At 45.7% G+C, this 5,736-nt stretch overlaps 1 pseudogene; it reads right to left on the bottom strand.

Annotated features, from left to right (window-relative positions):
• Nucleotides 1-1,860: 1,860 nt before the first annotated feature.
• LOC113182968 (tubulin alpha-4A chain pseudogene) lies at nucleotides 1,861-3,210 on the bottom strand (annotated as a pseudogene).
• Nucleotides 3,211-5,736: the final 2,526 nt, after the last annotated feature.

Genomic DNA, 5,736 nt, shown 5'->3' with positions numbered 1-5,736 from the left:
AAGTCACCACAGAGCAGTGGATCATTTAAGGAGGAAGGATAGAGGAATAGGGAACATATGGTTTCTTCTTATTCAATTTAGAGTCCTCCCAAGAGATATGTATTCTAATTAGAACAACAGTGTCTTAATTTGTTTTTGAGCCAGTCAACAGGCAATTTCATTCACTTCAATTAATTGAGTACTTTCTGAGTATTTGATATCTATTTTACTCAAAGAAATCATAAAGTGCACTCTTCCAAAAGTGCTAAACATTTAATTGAGGAAAATGCCCATATGTGTACAAGACTGGAAACTGTTCACTTACAATACAAAGCAAACAGGGTAAGTGCTTAGTCTCTAGATACTGAATCTAGTTTTTCTTGGTCACTTCCAAAGTATTCCCAATAGCTTTTGTTCCTTACACCTGTGTATAATTCCAAGTGATCTTTTTGTGGAATATTTAATATCTTTAATGGTGATTCATGTTAGTTTTTCTTCAATCTTAAAGGCTTTCACCCCTCCTCTTGATATCCATTTTTGTTCTATTTAGTCCTGAACCCTGCTGCTGGCTGATTTCAAACACTTTCAGTTGAGAATCATGGCAATAATAGTTCCACCTGCCTTGCCAGATGTCATGGCAAAGCCAGGACAAAGCCACTGCCCCATGCTCCAAGAAAAAATGAAGAAATCTTATTCTAATCAAAAGCCCAGCTGGATGGAAGAAATACAGCATTCTAATTCCCAAGTGATGCTGTTTTCTGTTGAGCTTATTTCACTCAGTGAAATTTCTGTTAACTACCCAATCATTACCTTTAAAAAATATATATATATATATATTTTTAGTTGCAGATGGATCCATACCTTTATTTTATTTATTTGTATTTTTTATTTGGTGCTTAGGATCGAATCCAGTGCCCCACACATGCTAGGCAAACACTCTACCACTGAGTCACACCCCCAGCCTCTCAAGAAATTGACTTTTCATCCTAATTATCCCAACCTATAATATCCACACAGATCCATACTCTTGAAACTTTTCCAACAATTTTCAACTTCTTTTTCCTGATTTCAGGTCATTCTGAATGATGCTCTTCTATGGTAGACAATAGCATGGTTGATGGTCCAGAAAATGATGTTTCTTTTTGGTGATAAAGATGAAAATTTCTTCTTTATAATGAAAGAGTCAGACATGCCAGCTCAGAAAGACTTTTTTTTTTTTTTGAGACGACCTGACTTTTAATGGCACAGCCCTAGCTCCAGCAAAGCAAGACAGACAGTAAACTATGCAAAGCTGCTGAGAAGTGCAAAGGCAAAACAAATCCAGATTGCCCTTGTTCCGTCCCACCCCCCAAGCTTATGATGTGGCTCCATGCCTGGGAACTTGGGGCCAGCTCAGCCCCATTCCCAAACTCTAATAATGCACAGCAAAGCCTTGCCCAAGTCTTGCTTCCAGAGTTGGTGGATGTAGAAGCAGCAGGAATAACCGAGTGGCAGTCCATTCTCCAACACATAAACTACTGGATTAAAACTCCTACTTGGAAAGGAAGTGAAGACTCGTACCCTTAAATAGTTTGTGATTGGATAGACAGATCCAGGGGGATTTGGTCCTCATTTCCTCCCTATTTTGGGTCCCCCCAGGACCTAATATCAACGTCCCTGGGGTCATGATTCCTGGGCCTGGCAAGGGCCCCTTGGCAAGTCTCACCTTTAGCCATGGAAGGGAAAAGTGTCATGAGCAGCAAATAGTGAGGGCAGCAGCAGCACAAAGGGGAAGGCAGCAGAAGCTCAAGCGTTCACAGAGGGGACAAGAAACCGTGCAAGGAAACTTTATTTTGAAAGGAATTTTCAATACACATAGTAAGAAGGCTCCAGGCAGCTGTTCTATTCTTCTCCTTCATCCTCGACCTCATAAGAGTCGATGCCCACCTCCTCGTAATCCTTCTCCAAGGCAGCCATATCCTCTGGAGCCTCAGAGAACTCACCCTCTTCCATGCCCTCACCCACATATCAGTGCACAAACACCCTCTTGGCATACATCAGGTTGAACTTGTGGTCCAGGTGGGCCCAGGCCTCGGCGATGGCGGTCGTGTCGCTCAGCATGCACACACCACGCTGCACCTTGGCCAGGTCTCCCCCAGGCACCACAGTGGGAGGCTGATAGTTGATGCCAACCTTGAAACCTGTGGGGCACCAGTCCACAAACAGGATGCTGTGCTTGATCTTGATGGCAGCAATGGCGGCATTGACATCTTTGGGCACCACATCTCCGCGGTGCGGTACAGCAAGCAGCAGGCCATGTACTTGTCATGCCAGGGGTCATGCTTCATCATCTGGTTGGCAGGCTCAAAGCAGGCCTTGGTGATTTCTGCCACCGACAGCTGCTCGTGGTAGGCCTTCTCTGCAGAGATGACTGGCGTACAGGTGGCCAGGGGGAAGTGGATGCGCAGGCAGGGCACCATGTTGGTCTGGAACTCCGTCAGGTCCACGTTGAGGGCCCCATCGAAACGCAGGGGAGCTGTGATGGAGAACACGATTTGGCTGATGAGGCGGTTGAGGTTGGTGTAGGTTGGGCACCGATGTCCAGGTTGTGGTGGCAGATGTCATAGATGGCCTCGTTGTCCACCATGAAGGCACAGTCTGAGTGCTCCAGGGTCGTGTGGGTGGTCAGGATGCAGTTGTAGGGCTCCACCATGGCTTTGGACACCTGAGGGGCTGGGTAGATGGAGAACTCCAGCTTGGATTTCTTGCCATAGTCCACAGAGAGCTGCTCCATCAGGAGGGAGGTGAAGCCAGAGCCGGTGCCCCCTCCAAACTGTGGAATACCAGGAAGCCTTGAAGTCCTGTGCACTGGTCAGACAGCTTGAGGATCCGGTCGATTACAGGGTCAATGATTTCCTTGCCAATGGTGTAATGACCACGGGCATAGTTGTTAGCGGCATCCTCTTTCCCAGTGATGAGCTGCTCTGGGTGGAAGAGCTTTCGGTATGGGCCATCTCGGATCTCATCAATTACAGTGGGCTCCAGGTCCACAAAGATGGCTCTGGGCACATGTTTTCCAGCACCAGTTTCACAGAAGAAGGTGGTGAAGGAGCCGTCCCCTCTACCAATAGTCTTGTCACTGGGCATTTGGCTATCAGGCTGAATCCCATGTTCCAGGCAGTAGAGCTCCCAGCAGGCATTGCCCATCTGGACACCTGTTTGCCCCACATGAACTGAGATACACTCACGCATGATGAGTCTGAGTGGTGCGTCTCACATAGAGTTAGGGTGACGGGTCTCAGTGAGAACTTCAGAAAGACTTCTTAAAAACTTTGTTGTCAGTAAATTCCCAATTACCTAGAATGCAAATCCAGAGATTTCAATGAAACATGGTTTATTTAGAGAAAACTAACCAGGATGAAGAATGCACAGGGACTGTTTGTTCCACAGAAAGGAAGGCTCAGATGAGCTTCAATATATATAGCATGGCTGTCTATGTGGCTGTAAGAAATAAAATCGAATCTGATGGTGCGAGGCATAGAGTAACAGATCCTAGTGCAAAAAATTAGGAAACATTTCCTCACCATAAGTGCTATTTACAGATAGAAACAGTTTCTTGGGAGGGTGTATCAGTGTTCTATGGCTGCTATAACAAATTGCCACAAATTTAGCATCTTAAACATTAGCCATTTAAAAATTATTTAATTAATTAATTTTAATTAGGTATACATGACAGCAGAATGCATTTTGATTCATTGTACACAATTGCAGCACAACTGTTCATTTCTCTGGTTGTACACGATGTAGCGTTGCACCATATGTACAGTCATACGTGTATCTAGGGTAATGGTGTCCATCTCATTCCACCATCTTTGCTGCCCCCACGCTCCCTTCTACCCTTCCCTTCCCTTTGCCCAATCAAAGTTCCTCCATTTTTTCCATGCCCCACCCCCGCTACACATTAAGGTTTGACATCCCCTTATCAGAGAGAACATTTGGCCTATGGTTTTTGGGGATTGACTTACTTCAATTAGCATGATATTCTCTAACTCCATCCATTTACCTGCAAATGCCATCATTTTATTCTCTTTTAATACTGAGCAATATTTCATTGTGTATATATACCACAGTTTCTCTGTCCATTCGTCTATTGAAGGGCTTCTAGGTTGCTTCCACAGTGTAGTTATTGTGAATTGAGCTAACAGCAACCATTTATGATCTCACAGTTCTGCAGGTCAGAAGTCCAGGTATGTGCATTCTGCTTGATCTTCCTTCTGCTCAGATTCTCACAGGCTGAAACCGAGGTGTTGTCTGGGCTGTGTTCCCCTCTGGAGGCTCTGGATGCATCTACCTCTGAGCTCATTCAGGTGCAGTCCCTTGTGGTTGTAGAACTGATGTCCCTGCTGCTCTATTGGCTGCCACTCTTTTCTCTTAGAGGCTGTTGCATTTCTTCTCAGACTTTTCATGTGCACCTCCCCCTTTAGCAATGAAATATTCCTGACTTCCTCTTCTGCCTCATCCTTCTGGCTGACTCTTCTGCCTTTTGCTGCTGCCTTAAAGGGCTCGTATGATCACATTAGGCCCACCTGGGTAATCCAGAATAATCTTTCTATTTTCAATTCAGCTGGCTAGTCACCTTAATTACATCTGCAAAGTCCTCTCACAGCTGTACCTAGATTCTCATTTGACTTATAAGGAGATGGGAATCTTGGGGGAGATCTTTAGAATTCTGTGTACCCTGTGAATTCTTATTCTCAAAGATAAAAATACTGCCGAGGAGAGGGGATCTATAGCAGCAAAAGAAAGGTCAGCTCTGTAGACTCTCAACCTGGGGCAGACTTGTGTAGGGAAGTGCAGGGCTGCTTTCATTGTTGCAGAGACTGTTGGGTGCTACTGGAATTTTGGTGGAATGAAACAGGGATATGAAACATCCTGTAGTGCTTGGAACAATCCTATACAATGAAGAGCTGTCTTTCCCAAATTGCTCATAGAGCTTCCACTGAGAAGCATCGGGCTAAGATGGACCAGCACACACATCTGTTCACATGCCCCACAGAGGCCCAGGATACCCATGTGCCTTGTTGGTGTCATCCCACTTTTGATAAGATACGAAGAGATGCACAATTTGGCAGTCAGGGTGATCAAACCCAAGCAGGCCCCTTGGCTTGATCTGGCTCCTTCCAGAATGGCTGAAAGGCTAATTGGTGATGCAGGCCCACAGCAGGTGGGCCCTGGGGTGACAGACCACGGACAGGGCTCTGGATATGAGGGTTGACAGCTGCAGCATCCAGGTCTTGCTCCTCATCTTCTGTCATGTCGTCCTCTGTCATACTGGAAGTTTCCAAAAGTCAGGAGGTGCCTGTAACCTTGTTCCAAAGGGACTTTGGAGGACACGCTTTGTCAGGGATTGTTACGTAATGTCCTTGAAGGTAGAGTCTGCTTGATGCTGGCAACTGCAGTGACAAAGGTGAAAATGTGACATTCTAGGAAGAAGATCCTACATACTCCACTGTGAAGAGTATGGAGAGCAAACAGAATGGCACAAACAAAAAGAGTGGAGGTGAGATAAGGCAGAGAAAAAGGAAGCAGGGCGAGACTAAGAGAGAGAGGCCCTGTGTTGTTTGTGCAAGAACCTGACACAGACAAGAACCGAAAGTCCACACAAGGAGAAGGTTGCCCAGTCCTCTGGCCATTAGCTGCTGGCCCCATTGTAAGTAAGACTGGGCTCTTGAAGAAGTTAGACCTGTCTATACACTTCTCAGCCAGTGCAGGATTGAT

This window comes from Urocitellus parryii, chromosome 1 (genome assembly GCF_045843805.1).
Source record: "Urocitellus parryii isolate mUroPar1 chromosome 1, mUroPar1.hap1, whole genome shotgun sequence".
In the NCBI taxonomy this organism is placed as follows: domain Eukaryota; kingdom Metazoa; phylum Chordata; class Mammalia; order Rodentia; family Sciuridae; genus Urocitellus; species Urocitellus parryii.
The sequence above is the reverse complement of the archived record's forward strand: the minus strand, read 5'-3'. Positions and strand labels throughout refer to the sequence as shown.